Here is a 27,177-nt window from a genome sequence, read left to right on the forward strand (position 1 = left end):
TTACTTTAGTCGGTCGACACAGACACAGACAGGGACACTGAATCCAGTGTCGACGGTGAATAAACAAACGTATTCCTTATTAGGGCCACACGTTAAGGGCAATGAAGGAGGTGTTACATATTTCTGATACTACAAGTACCACAAAAGAGGGTATTATGTGGGATGTGAAAAAACTACCGTAGTTTTTCCTGAATCAGATAAATTAAATGAAGTGTGTGATGATGCGTGGGTTCCCCCCGATAGAAAATATGGGCGGTATACCCTTTCCCGCCAGAAGTTAGGGCGCGTTGGGAACCACCCCTTAGGGTGGATAAGGCGCTCACACGCTTATCAGAACAAGTGGCGGTACCGTCTATAGATAGGGCCGTCCTCAAGGAGCCAGCTGACAGGAGGCTGGAAAAATATCATAAAAAGTATATACACACATACTGGTGTTATACTGCGACCAGCGATCGCCTCAGCCTGGATGTGCAGAGCTGGGGTGGCTTGGTCGGATTCCCTGACTAAAAATATTGATACCCTTGACAGGGACAGTATTTTATTGACTATAGAGCATTTAAAGGATGTATTTCTATATATGCGAGATGCACAGAGGGATATTTGCACTCTGGCATCAAGAGTAAGTGCGATGTCCATATCTGCCAGAAGATGTTTATGGACACGACAGTGGTCAGGTGATGCAGATTCCAAACGGCACAAAGGTGTATTGCCGTATAAAGGAAGAGGAGTTATTTGGGGTCGGTCCATCGGACCTGGTGGCCACGGCAACTGCTGGAAAATCCACCGTTTTTACCCTAAGTCACATCTCTGCAGAAAAAGACACCGTCTTTTCAGCCTCAGTCCTTTCGTCCCTATAAGAATCATATCTGCCCAGGGATAGAGGAAAGGGAAGAAGACTGCAGCAGGCAGCCCATTCCCAGGAACAGAAGCGTTCCACCGCTTCTGACAAGCTCTCAGCATGACGCTGAGACCGTACAGGACCCCTGGATCCTACAAGTAGTATCCCAGGGGTACAGTTTGGAATGTCGAGACGTTTCCCCTGCGCAGGCTCCTGAAGTCTGCTTTACCAAGGTCTCCCTCCGACAAGGAGGCAGTATGGGAAAAAATTCACGAGCTGTATTCCCAGCAGGTGATAATTAAATTACCCCTCCTACAACAAGAAAAGGGGTATTATTCCACACTATATTGTGGTACTGAAGCCAGAAGGCTAGGTGAGACCTATTCTAAATCTAAAAAAATTTGAACACTTACAAAGGTTCAAATCAAGATGGAGTCACTCAGAGCAGTGATAACGAACCGGGAAGAAGGGGACTATCTGGTGTCCCGAGACATCAGGGATGCTTACCTCCATGTCCCAAATTTGCTCTTATCACTAAGGGTACCTCAGGTTCGTGGTACAGAACTGTCACTATCAGTTTCAGACGCTGCCGTTTGGATTGTCTACGGCACCCCGGGTCTTTACCAAGGTAATGGCCGAAATGATGGTTCTTCTTCGAAGAAAAGGCGTCTTAATTATCCCTTACTTGGACGATCTCCTGATAAGGGCAAAGTCCAGGGAACAGTTGGAGGTCGGAGTAGCACTATCTCGGATACTGTTACAACAGCAGGGGTGGATTCTAAATATTCCAAAATCGCAGCTGATCCCGACAACAAGTCTCCTGTGCTTAGGGATGATTCTGGACACAGTCCAGAAAAAGGTGTTTCTCCCGGAAGAGAAAGCCAGGGAGTTATCCGAGCTAGTCAGGAACCTCCTAAAATCAGTGCATCATTGCACAAGGGCCATGGTAAAAAAATGGTGACTTCCTTCGAAGCAATTCCAGTCGGCAGATTTCATGCAAGAACTTTTCAGTGGGATCTGCTGGACAAATGGTCCGGATCGCATCTTCAGATGCATCAGCGGATAACCCTATATCCAAGGACAAGGGTGTCTCTCCTGTGGTGGTTGCAGAGTGCTCATCTTCTAGAGGGCCGCAGATTCGGCATTCAGTTTTGGATGTTGGTGACCACGGAGGCCAGCCCGAGAGGCTGGGGAGCAGTCACACAAGGAAAAAATTTCCAGGGAGTGTGATCAAGTCTGGAGATTTTTCTCCACATAAATATAGCTAAGGGTAAAATTATAATGCTCTAAGCTTAGCAAGACCTCTGCTTCAAGGTCAGCCGGTATTGATCCAGTGGGATAAAACATCACGGCAGTCGCCCACGTAAATAGACAGGGCGGCACAAGAAGCAGGAGGGCAGTGGCAAAAACTGCAAGGACTTTTCGCTGGGCGGAAAATCATGTGATAGCACTGTCAGCAGTGTTTCATTCCGGGAATGGAAACTGGGAAGCAGACTTCCTCAGTAGGCACGACCTCCACCCGGCAGAGTGGGAACTTCATGGGGAAGTTTTCCACATAATTGTAAACCGTTGGGAATTACCAAAGGTGGACATGATGGCGTCCCGTCTGAACAAAAAACGGGACAGGTATTGCGCCAGGTTAAGAGACCCTCAGGCAATAGCTGTGGACGTTCTGGTAACACCGTGGGTGTACCAGTCGGTGTATGTGTTCCATCCTCTGCTTTTCATACCTAAGGTACTGAGAATTATAAGACGTAGAGGAGTAAGAACTATACTCATGGCTCCGGATTGGCCAAGAAGGACTTGGTACCCGGAACTTCAAGAGATGCTCACAGAGGACTTATGGCCTCTGCCGCTAAGAAGGGACTTGTTTCAGCAAGTACCATGTCTGTTCCAAGACTTACCGCAGCTGCGTTTGACGGCATGGCGGTGGAACGCCGGATCCTAAGGGAAAAGGCATTCAGGAAGAGGTCATTCCTACCCTGGTCAAAGCCAGAAAGGAGGTGACCGCACAACATTATCACCACATGTGGCGAAAATATGTTGCGTGGTGTGAGGCCAGGAAGGCCCCACGAAGAAATTTCAACTCGGTCGATTCCTGCATTTCTTGCAAACAGGAGTGTCTATGGGCCTCAAATTGGGGTCCATTAAGGTTCAAATTTCGGCCCTGTCGATTTTTCTTCCAGAAAGAATTGGCTTCAGTTCCTGAAGTCCAGAAGTTTGTCAAGGGAGTATTGCATATACAACCCCCTTTTGTGCCTCCAGTGGCACTGTGGGATCTCAACGTAGTTCTGGGATTCCTCAAAACACATTGGTTTAAAACCAGTCAAATCTGTGGATTTGAAGCATCTCACATGAAAAGTGAACATGCTCTTGGACCTGGCCTGGACCAGGCGAGTGTCAAATTGGTGGTTTTTTTCTCAAAAAAGCCCATATCTGTTTGTCCATTCGGACAGGGCAGAGCTGCGGACTCGTCCCCAGTTCTCTCCCTAATGTGGTGTCAGTGTTTCACCTGAACCAGCTTATTGGGGTGTCTTGCGCCTACTAGGGACTTGGAGGACTCCAAGTTGCTAGATGTGGTCAGGGCCCTCAAAATATAGGTTCCAGGACGGCTGGAGTCAGGAAAACTGACTTGCTGTTATCCTGTATGCACCCAACAAACTGGGTGCTCTTGCTTTTAAGCAGACTTTTGCTAGTTGGATGTGTAATACAATTCAGCTTGCACATTCTGTGGCAGGCCTGCCACAGCCAAAATATGTAAATGCCCATTCCACAAGGAAGGTGGGCTCATCTTGGGCGGCTGCCCGAGGGGTCTCGGCTTTACAACTTTGCCGAGCGGCTATTTAGTCAGGGGCAAACACGTTTGTAAAATCCTACAAATTTGATACCCTGGCTAAGGAGGACCTGGAGTTCTCTCATTCGGTGCTGCAGAGTCATCCGCACTCTCCCGCCCGTTTGGGAGCTTTGGTATAATCCCCATGGTCCTTTCAGGAACCCCAGCATCCACTAGGACGATAGAGAAAATAAGAATTTACTTACCGATAATTCTATTTCTCGGAGTCCGTAGTGGATGCTGGGCGCCCATCCCAAGTGCGGATTATCTGCATTACTTGTACATAGTTACAAAAATCGGGTTATTATTGTTGTGAGCCATCCTTTCAGAGGCTCCGCTGTTATCATACTGTTAACTGGGTTCAGATCACAGGTTGTACAGTGTGATTGGTGTGGCTGGTATGAGTCTTACCCGGGATTCATAAATCCTTCCTTATTGTGTTCGCTCGTCCGGGCACAGTACCTAACTGAGGCTTGGAGGAGGGTCATAGGGGGAGGAGCCAGTGCACACCACCTGATCCTAAAGCTTTACTTTTTGTGCCCTGTCTCCTGCGGAGCCGCTATTCCCCATGGTCCTTTCAGGAACCCCAGCATCCACTACGGACTCCGAGAAATAGAATTATCGGTAAGTAAATTCTTATTTTTTACCGGGTTGAATTACCGGGTCAGACGACCCGCTAATTCACCAAAGGACCTTTCACATCGCACACGGACCCGTTTCGACACAGCAATATGCCGTGTCGATACCGGGTTTTCAGTGCGATGTGAAAGGGGTATAACAGGGAGCAGCCCTGAAAAGAGCTTTTATAATGGAAAATAGAAGACTTCAAGGGCTGCAGCATAGGTATTGAATACTAGATGTCACTCTGACATCTCATGCTGCAGCTCCATCACCTCCTCCAGCGGCACTGTATACTCCCGCGCCCTGGTTGCCGGGTACTTACAGCTCCAGTTTCCATCAGGGCACAAACACTCACCGCTGCTCTCCAGGATCGCGTGGCCGCACCAAGGGTGGAGGTAAGAGGGTCCCACAGGCGGGACCGCTGACTTCGCGATCCGGCGCGGTCTTTAGGAGACGGACCGCACGCGCTGGCGTGGACATTGTGGCCGTACAGGGACCCCACTAGACCACCAGGGCAAGTGCACAGGTCAGATTTTACTAAAAATCCGTTTTAACAAGGCCCGCAGTACCCGGTGGCGAAGTCCAGCAAGGGGATAAGGCTCTGAGCTGTAGCCCCTCCCCCAGCCCCAGGCGCCATTTACTGCAAATGTTCCCGCCCTGGAGCTGCTTCCCTCTGCCTCCCTCACTCCCTGTCAGCGTTTGGGCGCCATTTCTCACATGCTGCGCTGATCCTGGGACTGCTGGGCTCTGACTCCTCTGTAAAGCCGCCTGCATCATCAGCGCTGTGCATTTACAGGACATTTAAGTATTCTACATGTTTTTAGACAGTGTTAGTTAAGAAAGAGTGCTTACATTCAGGGTTGTTTAGTACAAGTACCCTGTGATATACATCCAGTTTCACTGTGCATTGTTATATCTACAGTATATTGTTTTTTAGCATTACTCTGTAGTATTACTTAGTATTGCTAGTCCAGTGCAGTTTTATTGTTGTTTGTAATAATTACTGCATTGTACATGTAACTGTTTGCGTGTGCCAGTAGCTGCCGTGTGATTTCTATTCCGTGTATCCCACAGGTTTTGCTATCCCTATATTCTATACCCTGAGGGGGACTACGTGCGTCAGGGTCCTATAGATATAGTGTTTCACAGGATATACTCGTTTGGTATTTTCTCTGTGAAAGTTACAGTCACTGTATACCTCTTAAATCCCCTTTTTTTGTGTTCTGCTTGCAGCCGCACTGTAAGGGTTTTTTTTGCCAGGTATGACAGAATACTTATATTATGCTTATATTGTACTTTTGGTCACCCTAAGGATACGCTTCCAAGTAATGTCTGCTAGACAGGGTGTGGATTCCGGGGCTGATCCTGCACCAGGCAGTGCTGATGCCATGGAGGGTCATGAGCAGCAGAGGGTTCAGGTACGGGGGTCTTTGCACCCCAGGGTCAGTCGGCAGCACCAGGGGCAGATCAAGTCCCACCGTGGGCTTCCTTTACTACTTTACTGACTATGCTGGTAACTAGGCTTACGCCCCCTATGGGACCTTCTGTGCCATTACAGCCACATATTGTCCCTGCAGTTAATCCGCCATGGACAGATACTCTGTCTTCTCAGTTACAGCAATTAAACCAGATTTTGGTTAAACAAAAAGCTAACCCTCACCCGCTTAAAACCAAGGGGTCCTCTAAACGGGCCATTACCTCCTCACAATCCACACATCCCGGATACTTCTTCCGATGAAGATGGCGCTTACACTGACCCCACTGATACTGATCCAGATACTTCAGATGGGGAAACTCTGACACAAGTGGCTGTTCCTGACCTCTTGGAGGCCATCAGGCTCATTCTTCAAAGAGAGGATGATGAGGAGCCTACTACTACCTCTAAGAAACCAGATTTCAGAAGGTGACTAAATTGCTTCTGCCCCGTTCTGACCACCTGGTTGACATACATCAGGAATCCTGGGAATCTCCAGGTACAACATTTTTACTGTCTAAAAAGACTGGATGGCTCGTTATCCCCTTACCGCAGAGATCAGTAAGAATTGGGAAACCCCACCTCCGGTGGACTCGCAGGTTGCACGCCTGGTGGTGTCCTCAGCTCTGCCCGTCACTACCGTCACCTCCCTAAAGGAACCGATGGATAAACGTGTGGAGGGTTGCTTGAAGTCCATTTACACTCTTGCAGGGGCCGTGCATAGACCCACTATAGCAGCTGCCTGGGCTGCGAAAGCTATTGAAGCCTGGGTTCAGGAAGTTGAAGCGGAACTACCTTCTAATTTTTCTGATAATGCTAGACAGTGTCTTTCCTATATCATTACGGCCTCTCATTACATTCAGGAGGCGGCTTCTGATGCAGGTGTCCTGGCAGCCAAGGCATCTACTACGTCCATTCTGGCTCTCAGGATTCTCTGGTTGCAGTCCTGGTCTGTTGACCTGGACTCTAAAAAGACTTTGGAGGTGATACCCTTTAATGGGAACATACTTTTTGGGGAACACCTCAACAAGATTGTTGCTGATTTAGCGTCAGCTAAGATGGCTTGTCTACCTAGTACTACTCCTTCAGCTCCGAAGGCTAAGAGTACTTCCTTTCATTCCTTTCGGCCTCCAGGTAAAGCAAAGGGTCAGGCGTCCCCGAACAAGTCACGCTCTTCCAAATCTACCAAGCTCAAACCAAAACGTGCTTGGGCTGCCCGTCAGCCTTCTTCCAAAATGGATAAACCTGCCGCATGACGGGGCGGGCCTCCCCCTGGGGGATCCCAGGGTAAGAGACAGACTTCTACGGTTTGCTCAGGTGTGGTTAAAGACTACTTCGGATGCCTGGGTAAGGGAAACGTCCCCTGCCTCGGTTTTGCGCAACAAACATCACTTCGGATCAGGTCAAAGCAAAGATGCTCCATCTGGTGGTGCAATCTGTCTTGGATACAGGAGTGATAGTGACGGTCCCTCTGGCTCAGAGGGGCAGGGGGCACTATTTCACGCTGTTTCTAGTCCCGAAATCGAATGGGTCCTCCCGCCCCATTCTCAACCTCAAGTCTTTGAACAAATTTGTGAAAGTTTCCAAGTTCCGTATGGAAACTCTTCATTCTATTGTTCTGGCCTTGGAGCCCATGTCCCTCATTCCGAGTTGTTTGCTCGCTAGCTGCTTTTAGCAGCATTGCAAGTGCTAGGCCGCCGCCCTCTGGGAGTGTATCTTAGCTTAGCTGAATAGCGAACGAAAGAGTAGCAGAATTGCTAATAAATATTTTCTTGCAGTTTCTGAGTAGCTCCAGACCTACTCCTAGATTGCGATCAGCTCGGTCCGTTTAGTTCCTGGTTTGACGTCACAAACACGCCCTGCGTTCAGCCAGCCACTCCCGCGTTTTTACCTGACACGCCTGCGTTTTTTAGCACACTCCCGGAAACCGCTCAGTTACCACCTAGAAACGCCCCTTTCCTGTCAATCACTCACCGATCAGCAGTGCGACTGAAAAGCGTCACACGAACAACAGCAAAACTGCTACGTTTTTAGTTAAATAACTAAGCGCATGCGCCCTGCGTACCATGCGCATGCGCATTTAGCAACAAATCGCAGCACAGCGAAAATCGGCAACGAGCGAACAACTCGGAATGACCACCCATGGACTATATGGTATCCCTGGACATACAGGATGCTTACCTACACATCCCTATTGCCATTTCACATCAGCAATACCTGCGGTTTGCTATTGGCAACCTACATTACCAATTTCAGGCCTTACCTTTTGGTCTGACCATGGCTCCACGAATTTTCACCAAGGTCATGGCGGTTATGACGGCTCTACATGGGCATCAGGATCCTACCGTATCTGGACGATCTGTTGCTCCTGGCAACCTCACCAGAGGTTCTCCTTTGTCATCTGGAACTGACAGTCCAATTCCTACAAGCCCACTGGTGGCTCATCAACTGGAAGAAATCCGCCTAGGTCCCGGCTCAGAGCATGCTGCACCTGGGAGCGTTGTTGGACACACACACAAACAGCGGTTGTTTTTGTCTCCACTACAAGGTCCTGAAACTTCAGGACAAAATAAGACACTTCCTATCTCGTCCACGTGTGTCGATACACTCGGCGATGCAAGTACTAGGCCTCATGGTGTCGGTGGGTGATAGTGGCTGCTATATGGTTTCAGGGGAGAGCGGGAGTAAGAAGCTGCTATATGGGTCATGGGGAGAGGGGTCCAAAATGTCAGAAAGGGGGCTCTGCCTGCCGTAATGTGTAAAAGGGAGCTCTACTTGCCGTAATGTGTAAAAGGGAGCTCTGTCTGCCGTAATTGTGTAAAAGGGAGCTTTGCCTGCTGTAATGTGTAAAAGGGGACTCTACCTGCCGTACTGTGTAAAAGAGACTATTGTGCAGCCTAATATGAATCTGTATTATTTTGTAGCCACTCTCCTTCTCCATGAAGTCACACTCCTATATTTTTGGCGCATGCCTATGGCGGCGCCATGAATACTCATTGGAAAGTGTTAATTGGCCCCTCAGTTGAAATAATTGCCCACCCAGCTCTACAGTGTACTATAGCACAGGCCTCCAGCATCATGCATGATGCCAGTCATATAGAAACTTCTCTTCTGACTAGCTACCCTGTGATTAGCAGGCTGTTCAGTATGCTTAAGTGTCCAGCCAATCAGAGTGTAGTGCTATCAGTTATGACACTGTGCATTGACCAGGGATGAGTCTCTGCTACTAGGGCCAGCTGCTGCATGTGACTTACGTGTGAGTCCATTACCCTTTATTGCTAGATGATACCAAGCCCAGGAGCAAATGCTTTCATGGTTATGCTTCTCTTAACAGGTGGCTTCTTTTAATTTCTCTGACGTCCTAGAGCAGGGGTGGGCAATTATTTAGGCTGAGGGGCCACTTGACACTTTCCTGTCAGTATTCGAGGGCCGCACACAAAATAGCAGCTCCCCCACGTGCCAAAAATATAGGGACGTGGCTTCATGAGGAAGGGGTGTGGCCAAAAATTAATACAGATTCATATTAGGCTGTACAATAGTCTCCATTATTCAAATTATGCCACACAGTAGCGCCACTTACACACATTACTCCAGGTAGAGCCCCTCTTTTACACATTACAGCAGGTAGAGTCCCCTTTTACACATTACGGAAGGTAGAGCCCCCTTTTACACATTACGGCAGGTAGAGTCCCCTTTCACACATTAACATTTTATTTGGGATAATCATTGCACAGCAAACAAATTATCCAGTGTCTTATGGCCCCTGATGAAAGGTGTGACACAGTGACAGAACACGGGGGGTGGAACACGGTGATGGAACACAGGGGGTGATGCGGTGACAGAACACGGGGGGGGGGTGACACGGTGACAGAACACGGGGGTGGGACACGGTGACAGAACACGGGGGAGTTGACACTGACAGAACACGGGGGTGGGCCACGGTAATGGAACACAGGGGGTGACACAGTGACAGAATATGGGCGGGTGACACGGTGACAGAAAACGGGGGGGTGACAGAACACGGGTGGGTGACACAGTGACAGAACACGTGGGGGTGACACGGTGACAGAACACGGGGGGGTGACACGGTGACAGAACACGGGGGGGTGACACGGTGACAGAACACGGGGGGTGACACGGTGACAGAACACGGGGGGGGGTGACACGGTAACAACACGGCGGGGTGACTTAGTGACAGAACACGGGGGTGACACGGTGACAGAACACGGGGGGGTGACACAGTGACAACGTGGGGGGGTAACACGGTGACAGAACGCGGGGGTGTGTGACATGGTGACAGAACGCGGGGGGGCTGACTCAGTGGCAGAACACGGGGGTGACACACTGACAGAACATGGGGGTGACAGGACACGGTGACAGAACACGGGAGGTGACACGGTAACAACACAGGGGGGGGTGACTTAGTGACAGAACACGGAGGGGTGACTCGGTTAAAGAATCCAGCGGGGAGGGTTGGGGGTTGTACAGCGAGCGTTAAAGATCTCCCCCCTAAACTAAAAACAGTCTGACACCACTGCCCGCACACACAAACATATATACACACACACACACACTCTCTCATATATATATATATATATATACACACACACACACACACACACAAATACACTTTCTTTCCCTCACTTTTTCCATTAACTTAATGATCTGTGTTTGGCTGGCAGTGGCAGGAAGGATGGATCTGTAGCAGTGGCTTATGTCCAGTGTAGCTCCGCCCCCTTAGGCCCGCGTAGCCACGCCCCTCATCTCCGCTTAGCCCCGCCCCCTTTTCGTCTGATCTCTGCCTTTGTCACTGGGGACTGTGGAGGCGGAAGGAGTAGGACGAGTGTGTCAGGTGCCGTGCAGCAGCAGGGGAGACAGGCGCCGGCCGCTTGGAGTACTGCAGAGCAATGACAAGCAGCTCAGTCGGTCGGGCCGCTTGTCATTGCACACTGGTGGGAAGCAGTGGGCCGGGCAGGATCAGTTTGCGGGCCGCATCCGGCCCGCGGGCCGTATTTTGCCCACCCCTATCCTAGAGGATACTGGGAATCCATTTAGTACCATGGGGTATAGACAGGTCCACTAGGAGCCATGGGCACTTAAGAATTTGACAGTGTGTGCTGGCTCCTCCCTCTATGCCCCTCCTACCAGACTCCGTTTAGAAAATGTGTCCGGAGGAGCAGGTCACGCTTATGGAAGCTCCTGAAGAGTTTTCTGCATATATTTTTCGGGGGGGGGGGAACGGCCCAACCTCTTGAAGGGTTAATGGTCCTGTTCCTCGCTGACAGGACACTAGCTCCTGAGGGAATTATTCGCAAGCCCCACCACGGCGAGCGTACATTCCCGCAGCATGCCGCCACCCCTAACAGCCAGAAGAATGAAGAGTGGTGAGTACTAAGCCGGAGTCCTGGTTAGCGGGTCACCGGCCATTATGGCAGCATGAGGGTACGATGACGCACTACTTCTAAACTGGGCGTACTGCGTCTCCAGACTCAGTACACAGTGCAGACACACCGCTTCAGAGGGGGCGAACTGAGTCTCAGTACACTGTACCCACACTGGCAAACACAGACTTAACACGGCGCTGACTCCATTTTAAGCACTAATTACCTCAGCCAGTATAAAAAAAGCGGGAAGTCCGCGCACCATGGAGGGGGCGAGGCTTCACTATAAGTGGATCCAGCAGCTCACCAGCGCCATTTTCCCTCTGCAGTGGACACTGACTGACAGGGACGTGCAGCTATTCCGGAGTGAATCCAGATTACCTCAGCAGTACCAGGGGGTCATAGCAGGGGGGGGGGGTTAGCGATTATTAGTGTACTGAGTCTCCAATCTGGGTACTCAGTCTTTGACTCGGCTAAGCTTGGCATTAGCGATAAGGGCGCTGTGTGCTGGCTTCATACTATCTCTGTGTCTCCCTGGAAGGGCTCTTTGTGGGTTAATTGTGCTTTAACCTTATCGTGTGTGTGTGTGTGTGTGTGTGTGTGTGTGTGTGTGTGTGTGTGTGTGTGTGTTGTCACATTTACAATATGTCAGGCAAAGAGTGTGTTTCATGTACAGCAGAGTGTTCCTCTTCCCCAGGGGGCTCACTACCGTGTACTCAGTGTGGTGCACCTTCACAGGCTAGTGGGGCTGAACCAACATGGCTGGATTTCATTAAAGGAATGATTTCTAATATTTCTACTAAATTGTGCCGCAATGAGAAGAGACGCAAAACTTAAGACAGTCTGTGGATGAGTTTATGAACAGAGACTCAGTCCCCAAAACAGCGTCTCAGAACCCTACCATTTGTCAGCAAAAACGTACTCTGGCCCATATCCTGCAGTCTGACTCTGATGATGAAGGGTCAGACATGGAGGAGGGGGAGGTGGACTCAGAAAGGGGGGGTGCTGCTCTGTCACAGGGAATAGAGGCTCTTATAGACGCTATCAGAGACATTCTACAAATTCCTGATAAGGTGACAGAGGAGTGTGAGGAATCTTATTTTAATATAAAAAATAAATCCTCAGTCACTTTTCCTGTGTCAATGGAACTGAATACCCTGTTTGAGGAACCGTAGGTTAATCCTGATAGGTTACTATCATCCTTTCCTTTTCCTTCTGAGGATGCATCAGTATCCAGACTCTCATGGAAAATAGTTTTGCCTGTCCCTAGTGCAGCCTCCCTGAAAGACACGGCTGATCGTAGAATTGAGAGCACACTTAAATCTTTGTACACAGCTGCTGGGGGAAGGGGGACCCAGAGACCCATTATAGCATGTGCGTGGATCACTAAAGCCATCGCTAAATGGTCAGGTAACCTAATTGAGGGGTTAAATTCCTTATCTAAGGGGGAGAGTGTTTTACTCCTGCAACATATGCAGGACTCTGCGAACTTTATGGTGGAAGCTTAATAGGTTTGCTTAATGCATGCACCACTGCTATGGCAGTGTCAAAACACAGGGGCCTATGGCTACGCCAGTGGACTGCTGATGCGGACTCCAGGAAAGGCGTGGAAGACCTACCATTTACAGGATGCCTTATTTGGAGATGAACTGGATAAATGGATCTCCAAAGCTACTGCGGGTAAGTTCACATATCTTACTTCCGCAGGTCCCCCAACCAGGAAGGCCTACTCAGCTTCCAATTTGCGGTCCTTTTGGACAGCCAAGTTTAAGGGCAAGACCAGAGGTTCTTTTACAGCCAACAGAGGCGCTAGAGGTTCTTCAAAGCTTTCAGCATGAAGGTGGACCGCTATGCCTGGAGGACTGGCAGATGGGAGCCCGGCTAATATTCTTCAGTCACATCTGGACAAGTTCGTGCCAGGTTATAAATCTTGTTTCTCTGACGTCCTAGTGGATGCTGGGACTCCGTCAGGACCATGGGGATTAGCGGCTCCGCAGGAGACAGGGCACAAAAATAAAAGCTTTAGGACTAGGTGGTGTGCACTGGCTCCTCCCCCTATGACCCTCCTCCAAGCCTCAGTTAGGTTTTTGTGCCCGTCCGAGCAGGGTGCAATCTAGGTGGCTCTTCTAAAGAGCTGCTTAGAAAAAGTTATTAGGTTTTTTATTTTCAGTGAGTCCTGCTGGCAACAGGCTCACTGCAACGAGGGACTTAGGGGAGAAGAAGTGAACTCACCTGCGTGCAGGATGGATTGGCTTCTTAGGCTACTGGACACCATTAGCTCCAGAGGGATCGAACACAGGCCTAGCCATGGAGTCCGGTCCCGGAGCCGCGCCGCCGACCCCCTTGCAGATGCCGAAAAGTGAAGAGGTCCAGAAACCGGCGGCAGAAGACTTTTCAGTCTTCATGAGGTAGCGCACAGCACTGCAGCTGTGCGCCATTGTTGTCAGCAAACTTCACACCAGCGGTCACTGAGGGTGCAGGGCGCTGGGGGGGGGGGCGCCCTGGGCAGCAATGATAATACCTTGTTCTGGCTAAAAATACATCACATATAGCCCCTGGGGCTATATGGATGTATTTAACCCCTGCCAGGTCTCACAAACACCGGGAGAAGAGCCCGCCGAAATAGGGGGCGGGGCCTATCTCCTCAGCACACAGCGCCATTTTCCTGCACAGCTCCGCTGCGAGGAAGGCTCCCAGGACTCTCCCCTGCACTGCACTACAGAAACAGGGTAAAAAAACAGAGAGGGGGGGCACTTTTTTGGCGATATTGATATATTAAGCTGCTATAAAGGAAACAACACTTCTGTAGGGTTGTTCCTATATATTTATAGCGCTTGGGTGTGTGCTGGCAAACTCTCCCTCTGTCTCCCCAAAGGGCTGGTGGGGTCCTGTCTTCGATAAGAGCATTCCCTGTGTGTCTGCTGTGTGTCGGTACGTGTGTGTCGACATGTATGAGGACGATGTTGGTGTGGAGGCGGAGCAATTGCCGGTAATGGTGATGTCACCCCCTAGGGAGTCGACACCGGAATGGATGGCTTTGTTTATGGAATTACGTGATAATGTCAGCACGTTACAAAAATCAGTTGACGACATGAGACGGCCGGCAAACCAGTTAGTACCTGTCCAGGCGTCTCAGACACCGTCAGGGGCTGTAAAACGCCCTTTACCTCAGTCGGTCGACACAGACCCAGACACGGACACCGAATCTAGTGTCGACGGTGAAGAAACAAACGTATTTTCCAGTAGGGCCACACGTTATATGATCACGGCAATGAAGGAGGCTTTGCATATCTCTGATACTGCAAGTACCACAAAAAGGGGTATTATGTGGGGTCTGAAAAAACTACCTGAATCAGAGGAATTGAATGAAGTGTGTGATGAAGCGTGGGTTAACCCCGATAGAAAACTGCTAATTTCAAAGAAGTTATTGGCATTATATCCTTTCCCGCCAGAGGTTAGGGCGCGCTGGGAAACACCCCCTAGGGTGGATAAGGCACTCAAACGCTTATCAAAACAAGTGGCGTTACCGTCTCCTGAAACGGCCGCCCTCAAGGATCCAGCTGATAGGAGGCTGGAAACTACCCTGAAAAGTATATACACTCATACTGGTGTTATACTGCGACCAGCCATCGCCTCTGCATGGATGTGCAGTGCTGGGGTGGTTTGGTCGGATTCCCTGACTGAAAATATTGATACCCTGGATAGGGACAGTATTTTATTGACTATAGAGCAATTAAAGGATGCTTTTCTTTATATGCGAGATGCTCAGAGGGATATTTGCACTCTGGCATCGAGAGTAAGTGCGATGTCCATATCTGCCAGAAGAAGTTTATGGACGCGACAGTGGTCAGGTGATGCGGATTCCAAACGGCATATGGAAGTATTGCCGTATAAAGGGGAGGAATTATTTGGGGTCGGTCTATCGGATTTGGTGGCCACGGCAACAGCCGGGAAATCCACCTTTTTACCTCAGGTCCCCTCCCAACAGAAAAAGACACCGTCTTTTCAGCCGCAGTCCTTTCGTTCCTATAAGAACAAGCGGGCAAAAGGACAGTCATATCTGCCCCGAGGCAAAGGAAAGGGTAAGAGAGTGCACCAAGCAGCTCCCTCCCAGGAGCAGAAGCCCTCCCCGGCTTCTGCAAAGCCCTCAGCATGACGTTGGGGCTTTACAAGCGGACTCAGGGGCGGTGGGGGGTCGACTCAAGAATTTCAGCGCACAGTGGGCTCACTCACAGGTGGACCCCTGGATCCTGCAGGTAGTATCTCAGGGTTACAGGTTGGAATTCGAGAAGTCTCCCCCTCGCCGGTTCCTAAAGTCTGCTCTGCCAACGTCTCCCTCAGACAGGGCGACGGTATTGGAAGCCATTCACAAGCTGTATTCTCAGCAGGTGATAGTCAAGGTACCCCTCCTACAACAGGGAAAGGGGTATTATTCCACACTATTTGTGGTACCGAAGCCGGACGGCTCGGTAAGACCTATTCTAAATCTGAAATCTTTGAACCTGTACATACAAAAATTCAAGTTCAAGATGGAGTCACTCAGAGCAGTGATAGCGAATCTGGAAGAAGGGGACTTTATGGTGTCCCTGGACATCAAGGATGCTTACCTGCATGTCCCAATTTGCCCTTCACATCAAGGGTACCTCAGGTTCGTGGTGCAAAACTGTCATTATCAGTTTCAGACGCTGCCGTTTGGATTGTCCACGGCACCTCGGGTCTTTACCAAGGTAATGGCCGAAATGATGTTTCTTCTGCGAAGAAAAGGCGTATTAATTATCCCTTACTTGGACGATCTCCTGATAAGGGCAAGGTCCAGAGAACAGCTGGGGGACGTAGTAGCACTAACCCAAGTAGTGCTGCAACAGCACGGGTGGATTCTGAATTTTCCAAAATCTCAATTGACCCCGACGACACGTCTGCTGTTCCTGGGAATGATTCTGGACACGGTTCAGAAAAAGGTGTTTCTTCCGGAGGAGAAAGCCAGGGAGTTATCCGAACTTGTCAGGAACCTCCTAAAACCAGGAAAAGTGTCTGTGCATCAATGCACAAGAGTCCTGGGAAAAATGGTGGCTTCTTACGAAGCGATTCCATTCGGCAGATTCCACGCACGAACTTTTCAGTGGGATCTGCTGGACAAATGGTCCGGATCGCATCTGCAGATGCATCAGCGGATAACTTTGTCTCCACGGACAAGGGTGTCTCTTCTGTGGTGGTTGCAGAGTGCTCATCTGTTAGAGGGCCGCAGATTCGGCATACAGGACTGGGTCCTGGTGACCACGGATGCCAGTCTGAGAGGCTGGGGAGCGGTCACACAGGGAAGAAACTTCCAGGGAGTGTGGTCAAGCCTGGAGATGTCTCTTCACATAAATATACTGGAGCTAAGAGCAATTTACAATGCTCTAAGCCTGGCAAAACCCCTGCTTCAGGGTCAGCCGGTGTTGATCCAGTCGGACAACATCACGGCAGTCGCCCACGTAAACAGACAGGGCGGCACAAGAAGCAGGAGGGCAATGGCAGAAGCTGCAAGGATTCTTCGCTGGGCGGAAGATCATGTGATAGCACTGTCAGCAGTGTTCATTCCGGGAGTGGACAACTGGGAAGCGGACTTCCTCAGCAGACACGATCTACACCCGGGAGAGTGGGGACTTCATCCAGAAGTCTTCCACATGATTGTGAACCGTTGGGAAAAACCAAAGGTGGATATGATGGCGTCCCGCCTCAACAAAAAACTGGACAGGTATTGCGCCAGGTCAAGAGACCCTCAGGCAATAGCTGTGGATGCTCTGGTAACACCGTGGGTGTTCCAGTCAGTGTATGTGTTTCCTCCTCTGCCTCTCATACCAAAAGTACTGAGAATTATACGGCAAAGGGGAGTAAGAACGATACTCGTGGCTCCGGATTGGCCAAGAAGAACTTGGTACCCGGAACTTCAGGAGATGCTCACGGAAGATCCGTGGCCTCTACCTCTAAGACGGGACCTGCTTCAGCAGGGACCGTGTCTATTCCAAGACTTACCGCGGCTGCGTTTGACGGCATGGCGGTTGAACGCCGAATTCTAAGGGAAAAAGGCATTCCGGAAGAGGTCATCCCTACCCTGGTAAAAGCCAGGAAGGAGGTGACTGCACAACATTATCACCGCATTTGGAGAAAATATGTTGCGTGGTGTGAGGCCAGGAAGGCCCCGACGGAGGAATTTCAACTGGGTCGATTCCTACATTTCCTGCAAACAGGATTGTCTATGGGCCTCAAATTAGGGTCCATTAAGGTTCAAATTTCGGCCCTGTCGATTTTCTTCCAGAAAGAATTGGCTTCAGTTCCTGAAGTCCAGACTTTTGTAAAAGGAGTACTACATATACAGCCCCCGGTTGTGCCCCCAGTGGCTCCGTGGGATCTTAATGTAGTTTTGGATTTTCTCAAATCCCATTGGTTTGAGCCACTCAAATCGGTGGATTTGAAATATCTTACATGGAAAGTAACCATGCTACTGGCCCTGGCTTCAGCCAGGAGAGTGTCAGAATTGGCGGCTTTATCGTATAAAAGCCCATATCTGATTTTCCATTCGGACAGGGCAGAACTGCGGACGCGTCCTCAGTTTCTGCCTAAGGTGGTTTCAGCGTTTCACCTGAACCAGCCTATTGTGGTGCCTGCGGCTACTAGCGATTTGGAGGATTCCAAGTTGCTGGACGTTGTCAGGGCATTGAAAATATATATTTCAAGGACGGCTGGAGTCAGAAAATCTGACTCGCTGTTTATACTGTATGCACCCAACAAGCTGGGTGCTCCTGCTTCTAAGCAGACGATTGCTCGTTGGATTTGTAGCACAATTCAACTTGCACATTCTGTGGCAGGCCTGCCACAGCCTAAATCTATCAAGGCCCATTCCACAAGGAAGGTGGGCTCATCTTGGGCGGCTGCCCGAGGGGTCTCGGCATTACAACTCTGCCGAGCAGCTACGTGGTCGGGGGAGAACACGTTTGTAAAATTCTACAAATTTGATACCCTGGCTAAAGAGGACCTGGAGTTCTCTCATTCGGTGCTGCAGAGTCATCCGCACTCTCCCGCCCGTTTGGGAGCTTTGGTATAATCCCCATGGTCCTGACGGAGTCCCAGCATCCACTAGGACGTCAGAGAAAATAAGATTTTACTTACCGATAAATCTATTTCTCGTAGTCCGTAGTGGATGCTGGGCGCCCATCCCAAGTGCGGATTGTCTGCAATACTTGTACATAGTTATTGTTACAAAAAAATCGGGTTGTTATTGTTGTGAGCCGTCTGTTCAGAGGCTCCTACGTTTGTCATACTGTTAACTGGGTTCAGATCACAAGTTGTACGGTGTGATTGGTGTGGCTGGTATGAGTCTTACCCGGGATTCAAAATCCTTCCTTATTGTGTACGCTCGTCCGGGCACAGTATCCTAACTGAGGCTTGGAGGAGGGTCATAGGGGGAGGAGCCAGTGCACACCACCTAGTCCTAAAGCTTTTATTTTTGTGCCCTGTCTCCTGCGGAGCCGCTAATCCCCATGGTCCTGACGGAGTCCCAGCATCCACTACGGACTACGAGAAATAGATTTATCGGTAAGTAAAATCTTATTTTCCCAGGGCTACAGACTGGAGTTCCAGGAGCTCCCACCTCACAGATTCTTCAAATCAGGCTTACCAGTTTCACAGGAGGGAAGTACTGTATAACTTTACAGGACGCCATTCAGAAACTGGTGCAGACTCAGGTCATTGTTCCAGTTCCACCTCATCAAGGGGTATTATTCCAACTTGTTTGTACTGTAGTACCGAAACCGGACGGTTCGGTAAGACCGATTTTGAACCTCAAGTCTTTGAACCCGTACTTACGAGTGTTCAAATTCAAGATGGTGTCTCTGAGAGCGGTGTTCTCAGGTCTGGAGGAAGGGGACTTCAAAGTGTCTCTGGATATCAAGGATGCGTACCTTCACATTCGGATCTGGCCACCTTATCAGGCTTATCTACAGTTTGCACGGTAGGACTGTCACTACCAGTTCCATGTCCTGCCATTTGGTCTCTCCATGGCACTAAGGGTGTTCACCAAGGTGATGGCAGAGATGAGGTTTCTTCTCCGCAAACAGGGCATGAACATAATTCCATACCTGGACGATCTTCTGATAAAGGCGCCGTCCAGGGAGAGGTTGTTGGACAGCATTGCCCTCTAAACTCGACTACTCCGGTATCACGGGTGGATTCTGAACCTTCCGAAATCTCAACAATAGCCAATATGGAAGCTTCCATTCCTGGGGATGATACTGGACACAGAGTCGCAGAAGGTTTTTCTTCCATTGGAAAAGGCATTGGTAATCCAGTCGATAGTTCGGGATGTCCTGAAGCCAACCAGGATATCAGTGCATCTCTGCATTCGCCTTCTGGGAAAAATGGTAGCCTCTTACAAGGCGCTACAGTATGGAAGGTTTCACGCAAGACCTTTCTTGGACAAATGGTCCGGATCGCATCACCACATGCACCAGGGAATCTGTCTGTCGCCATGAGCCAGGATTTCTCTTCTATGGTGGCTTCAGACTTCTCACCTAATCGAGGGTCGACTGTTCGGGATTCAGAATTGGAGTCTGCTAACCACAGATGCAAGCCTCAGAGGTTGGGAAGCGGTCACCCAGTGGGTGCAGTTTCAGGGAAGATGGTCAAGTCAGGAAGTCATCCTTCCAATCAACATTCTGGAACTCAGGGCCATATAAAACGCCCTTCTGCAGGCCTCATATCTTCTTTGAGAAGATCAGGCCATTCAGGTCTAGGCGGAACGAAAAGCAAACAGCAATGTCAGAGGTGACAAGAATTCTCCTCTGGGCAGAAAAACACGCTGTGGCATTGTCAGCGGTCTTCATTCCGGGAGTAGACACCTGTGAAGCAGACTTCCTCAGCAGACACGACCTGAACCCGGAGGAGTGGGGACTTCACCCAGAGGTGTTCAGGTGCTTGACACATCGGTGGGGATATCCACAAATTGACATGATGGCCTCTTGTCTCAACAAGAAACTCAAGCGGTATTGTTCCAGGTCGAGAGACCCACAGGCAGTGGTGGTGGACGCCCTAACGACTCCATGGGTCTATCAGATGGTGTACATGTTTCCTCCACTTCCTCTGATCCCAAGAATTCTCAAAAGAATAAAAAGGGAAAAAGTTCAAGCAATACTCATTGCTCCAGACTGGCCAAGAAGGGCCAGGTACGCGGACCTTCTGGAGATGCTACTCGAAGATCCGTGGCCTCTACCTCTTCACAAGGATCTTCTACCTAAGGGCTCATTCTTCTATCAAGACTTACCACGGCTACGTTTGACAGCATGGAAGCTGAACGGCTCATTCTAGTCCGGAAAGGGATCACGGACAAGGTCTTCTCGACTATGGGGGTCATTCCGACCTGATCGCATGCTAACTATTTTTTGCAGCGCTGCGATCGGATCAAAACTCTGCAAAAATGTGCATGCGTATGCACCGCAATGCGCAGGCATGTCATATGGGTACAAAGCGTATATTTCTCCGGCAGGGTCCACAGGATAACAATGGGATTTCCCAAAGCAATTCAGTGGTGGGGACGCTCCTGATTAGACAGGAGAACTTTTCGCCCGAATGCAGCGTCATGAGAGGCAAAAGTATCCAAGGCATAATGTCTAATGAATGTGTTAATGGAAGACCATGTGGCTGCCTTACATATCTGTTCTGCTGAAGCACCGTTTTGTGCTGCCCATGAAGGACCTACCTTACGAGTAGAGTGAGCAGAGACATCTGGAACAGGGAGATCAGCTCGAGAATATGCTTCTGAAATCGTCATTCGAAGCCATCTTGCCAGCGTCTGTTTAGTAGCAAGCCATTCTCTCGTGAAATCCGTAGAAAATGAAGAGAGAATCTGTCTTTCTTATGGCACTGGTACGATCCATGTAGATCCTTAATGCCCAGGCTACATCCAGCGATGCATCTCCCGCAGAAAGTCCCGATACCTGAAAAGCCGGGACTATAATTTCTTCATTAAGGTGGAATTTAGACACCACCTTCGGAAGATACCCAGATCTAGTTCTTAGAACTGCTTTATCTAGATAAAAAGTCAGAAAAGGAGAACAAGACAGCACTCCTAAATCTGATACTCTTCTAGCTGATGCCATAGTCAGTAGAAAGAGAACTTTAGCTGTCAACCATTTAAGATCCACTTTATTAAGTGGTTCAAATGGAGCAACTTGAAGGGCTTTCAGGACTAAATTTAAGTCCCAAGGCACTGTAGGAGGAACAAAGGGAGGTTGAATGCGCAGCATTCCCTGTAAGAAAGTACGCACATCCTGAAAATTGGCAATTTTCTTTTGGAACCATCCAGTCAATGCTGATACTTGTACTCTCAAGAAAGCCACCTTCAAACCTTTATCCATTCCTGTCTGAAGGAAATCTAAGACCCTAGAAATTTGGAAAGATTTTGGGTCCACATTTCTTTCACTGTACCAATGAATATAGGCCTACCATATTCGGTGATAAATGCGAGCTGAGGAGGGTTTCCTTTCTCTGAGCATAGTTTGAACTACCTGTTGTGAGAATCCTCTTGACTTCAGGATAGAGGTTTCAAGAGCCACGCCGTCAACGATAGTCGATCCAGATGCCTGTGGTAACAAAGACCCTGCATTAGTAGATCTGGACATTGGGGGAACAGAAGTGGAGCATCCATCGACAGTCTCTGCAGATCTGTGTACCAATGCCTTCTGGGCCAAGCCGGAGCTATTAGAATCATGGCACCCTTTGCTTCTTTTATCTTCCTCACCATCCTGGGTAGCAGGATTATCGGTTGGAAACAGATACGCCAGATGAGTGTAGTTTAGCTGAATTAGCGTAGCTGAATCATTTTTGGGAGAAAGACTTCAAAGGGAGAAAATTTCTAAGGGTGTCGTCTGGGACTTATACTGGTCTACTTTGTGATCAGTTTGCATGGACTATGAAGTAACCTCATATCTCATTGTTCTCTTACCAGGTATGTCTAGTGGAACAACAATTCCCAGCAAGCTGTACTGAGTCTGCTAATTATCATATAGGATTATCATGAATGCCTAGCCATAGGTATGTCTAGTGGAACAACAATTCCCAGCAAGCTGTACTGAGTCTGCTAATTATCATATAGGATTATCATGAATGCCTAGCCATAGGTATGTCTAGTGGAACAACAATTCCCAGCAAGCTGTACTGAGTCTGCTAATTATCATATAGGATTATCATGAATGCCTAGCCATAGGTATGTCTAGTGGAACAACAATTCCCAGCAAGCTGTACTGAGTCTGCTAATTATCATATAGGATTATCATGAATGCCTAGCCATAGGTATGTCTAGTGGAACAACAATTCCCAGCAAGCTGTACTGAGTCTGCTAATTATCATATAGGATTATCATGAATGCCTAGCCATAGGTATGTCTAGTGTATTAAATATTATTAGCAGATTTATTCAAGTTTTATTTGTAGTTATTTGGGGAATGTGTAATGGTTTCATCCCTACTCACCATTTGTTTGTTTAAGTTTTATTGCTCCAAATGGGTGATGGGCTAGGGGAGGGTCCAATCAATCAATGTGCTTACATACGGCTTTATATTAGTGTGTAGTTTAGCTGAATTAGCGTAGCTGAATCATTTTTGGGAGAAAGACTTCAAAGGGAGAAAATTTCTAAGGGTGTCGTCTGGGACTTATACTGGACTTTAACTGGACGAAAACTGCATGGAAACTCCAAACAACAGCAAATAAATCATCACAATCCACCAATACTTGGACTGCAGCTACAAATGTTTGTACACACCTATTATTCTCCAAACCTCACTTACCCAGGAAACTATACACTCACTTTCTGCAAAAACACCTGCAATACAACTTTTACTCTGACCCTGCAAATACCTGGAAAACAAATGTTTTATTGAGAAGCATATTTGATGAAGTAACACTGACTTGTGGTTTGCCAACACTGTGTAATTTTCCATCTAACATCAACAAATATTTTATTTACTGGTAATCTGTAGATATTAACATCATTTTAAATACTTGCAAATCGTATTTCTTTCTGCAAACGTCACTGCTCTCTCATACAGCCACCACTCCTCCTCCTATTCTCATTTTACTACCAGTTTACACCCCATCCACACTATGGCCAGGCTGGCAAACCCCATTACTCATTGTCTTTCTAATCCTTTATTCTGTCCCCTGTTACCACCTCTATCCCTCTCTCCCAGTCTCCTACATCTCATCCTCTCTCCTCTCCTCTGTCTGCCTCCCTACCCCTCTTCTGTTTTCCCATTGCAATTCAATTCTGCCCCTTCACACCATTTATACCCCACCACTCAACCCTGCTCTCTCCCTCCTCTGCCTGTCTCCTCACCTCTCCTCCACCAGTATCAAACTACACTCCCTCCCTGTCTCACTCATGCAGTCTCCCTTCCTAGCCAAGGCCCCAGCACCATCATCACACCCTCTTTATCCTTTCCTTCCAAATTACTCCTACCTCAACGCTACAGTAATCCTGATAATCTCATTCACATCTCTCCCACAAACTCATACCCCCTATCCTGTGCACTCTGGAATGCCAGATCTATTTGCAACAAACTGGCCCCCACTCATGACCTTTTCATTTCCAACTCCCTGCACCTCCTGGCCATTACTGAAACCTGGATTACTCCTCATGACACCACTTCTCCTGCTGCTCTCTCTGCTGGGGGCCTCACATTCTCACACACACCCCGACCCGGGGGTCGCCATGGGGGTGGTGTTGGGATCCTTTTACCCTCAAGCTACACATACCAACTTATACCTCCAGAACCTTCTCTTACATTCTCTACATTTGAGGTCCATGCAATACGCCTCTACCAACCTACTAATCTTCGAGTTGCTGTCATTTACCGTCCACCTGGCATTTCCTCCAAATTCCTCGACAACTTTGCTTCCTGGCTACCTCACTTCCTCTCTTCTGACATTCCCTCCATTATTCTAGGTGATTTCAACATCCCTATCGATAACCCCACAAAATCACCTGCCTCTAAACTCCTTAACCTCACCTCTTCACTTGGTCTCTCCCAGTGGACCACCTCACCCTCCCATGTGAACGGGAGCTCACTGGATCTGGTTTTCACTCACCGCTGTGACATTTCTGATTTCTCCAATTCCCCTTTTCCCCTCTCTGACCACCACTTGCTCTCTTTCAACTTATCTATCTCTGCTTCCCCATCTCTCCCTCCTAAGGCTACCACCACGAAGCGTAACATGGAGGCTATTGACACCTCATCCCTATCCTCCCTGTTTGACTCCCTTCTCTCTCCTCTTCTCTCTCTCACATGCTCTGAACAAGCCACATCCCTATACAATGCATCTCTTACTTCTGCCCTTGACTCTGTTGCTCCGCCAATCACTATTCACCCTCGCAAATCAACACCTCAACCCTGGCACAACAAATGCACCAGATATCTACAAAAATGCTCACGTACTGCCGAGCGACAGTGGAGGAAATCACGCTCTAAAGCAGACTTCCTCCATTTCAAATTCATGCTCTCATCCTTCAGTACTGCCCTTTCCCTTGCTAAACAATCATACTTCAAAATCCTCATTTCTACCCAGTCTTCCAACCCCCGGCGCCTCTTTGCCACTGTTAACTCCCTCCTCTGCCCACCACCACCTCCTCTCCCTTCCTCATTGTCTGATCTTGACTTTGCCACTTATTTCACATCCAAGATTGACTCCATACGTCAGGATATCACATCCCACCAGACCAGCAACCAGCCACCACCCATCCCTTGCCACCCCTCCCCTTCCCTCTTACCAACTCTGACATCTTTCTCCCATGTATCTGGCGAGGAAGTCATGGCCCTCATCCGTTCCTCCCCCCCCACAACCTCACCGCTCGACCCTATCCCCTCCCACCTCCTCCGCTACCTCTCTCCTTCTGCCTGTTCCCATCTTGCCCACCTTCTCAATCTCTCCCTTTCATCAGGCACTGTCCCCTCTGCCTTCAAGCATGCTCTTGTCTCCCCTATTCTTAAAAAACCTACCCTTGATCCTAACACTCTCTCCAACTATCGACCCATCTCTCTCCTCCCCTTTGCCTCCAAACTTCTTGAGCGTATTGTCTATAATCGCCTCACTGCCTTTCTTTCCTCTCACTCACTGCTTGACCCATTCCAGTCTGGTTTCCGTTCTCTCCACTCCACTGTAACTGCCCTCACAAAAGTCTGCAATGACCTCCATGCAGCCAAATCTAAGGGACACTACTCTCTGCTTATTCTTCTTGACCTCTCTGCTGCTTTTGACACTGTGGATCACCCTCTCCTTCTGCAAATCCTTCACTCTCTTGGTCTGCGTGATACTGCCCTCTCCTGGCTGTCCTCCTACCTCTCTGATCGTTCCTTCTCTGTCTCCTCTCATGATGCTATCTCCCCCCCACTTCCACTAACTGTTGGTGTCCCCCAAGGCTCTGTTCTTGGTCCTCTCCTTTTCTCTCTCTATACATCCTCTTTAGGTGAACTCATTAGTTCTTTTAACTTCCAATACCACCTCTATGCTGATGACACTCAAATCTACCTCTCCTCCCCTGATCTCTCCACGGCTCTCCTCACTCGGACCTCAAACTGTCTTTCTGCTATCTCTTCCTGGATGTCTCAGCGCTTTCTTAAACTCAACATGTCTAAGACTGAGCTGATCATCTTCCCACCCTCCCGCACAGCCTCACCTCCCACAATCTCATTATCCATTGATGGCACGACTATCTCCCCTAGCCCCCAAGTACGCTGTCTTGGCGTAATCCTTGACTCCTCCCTCTCCTTCAAACCACACATTCAGCACCTCTCACAAACCTGTCATTTTCATCTCAAAAACATTTCTAGAATCAGACCTTTTCTCACCCAGGATGCCACTAAGATCATTATTCACTCACTGATTATTTCCAGACTGGACTACTGTAATCTCCTCCTAACTGGCCTCCCTGACAATTACCTCTCTCCACTCCAATCTATCCTAAATGCTGCTGCCCGGCTCATCTTCCTCACCAAACGCACTACGTCTACCTTCCCTCTCCTACAGGCCCTCCACTGGCTTCCCTTCCCTTTCAGAATCCAATTCAAACTTCTCATACTCACTTACAAAGCTCTCACCCACTCCTCTCCCATCTACATCTCTGACCTTATCTCCCTTTACTCTCCCACCCGTCCTCTTCGCTCTGCTAATGCACGCCGACTCTCCTGTCTTCTGATTACTTCCTCCCACTCCTATCTCCAAGATTTTTCACGTGCTGCTCCCTTTCTCTGGAATTCTTTACCTCTCCCCCTCAGACTCTCCACCTCTCTACAAAACTTCAAACGGGCTCTTAAGACCCATTTCTTTACCAAACCTAGCCAAATCTCAACCTAACCCTCTGTTCCATGCTCTCTATGTACCCCATCTGTGTCACCCCTGTCTGTCTACCCCTCCCCTTAGAATGTAAGCTCTCACGAGTAGGGCCCTCTTCCCTCATGTGCTTATACTTTTCTTACTTTAATAATCCTCAACTGCCCAGATCCCGCAGTTTTTGGCCACCTGGAACTTATCTCTATGTTTACTGGTGTAGTTATGCTTAGTTGCCCTGTACTTGTCCTATATTGTCTTCATCTGTAAGTCACTGTTTTCCTGTTTTGACTATGTGCATATGTACTCTGTAATTGGGCGCTGCGGAACCCTTGTGGCGCCATATAAATAAAGGATAATAATAATAATAATAATAATGAAAATCCCATTTCACTGACAGGGCGTCCACAAAGGTCGCTCTGGGATCCTTTGTTCTTGACCCGTACACGGGTACTTTGTTGTTCAGATGGGACGCCATGAGCTCTATCTCCGGCAAACCCCACTTTTCTACTAGAGTCTGAAAGACTTCCGGATTTAGAGCCCATTCGCTTCCTTGAATGGCGAGTCGACTGAGAAAGTCTGCTTCCCAGTTTAGGACTCCCGGAATGAATACTGCAGACAATGCTGGAAGATGGAGTTTTGCCCATTTTAGTATGTGACTTACCTCCTTCATTGCT

Source organism: Pseudophryne corroboree, chromosome 1, assembly GCF_028390025.1.
Source record: "Pseudophryne corroboree isolate aPseCor3 chromosome 1, aPseCor3.hap2, whole genome shotgun sequence".
Lineage (NCBI taxonomy): Eukaryota > Metazoa > Chordata > Amphibia > Anura > Myobatrachidae > Pseudophryne > Pseudophryne corroboree.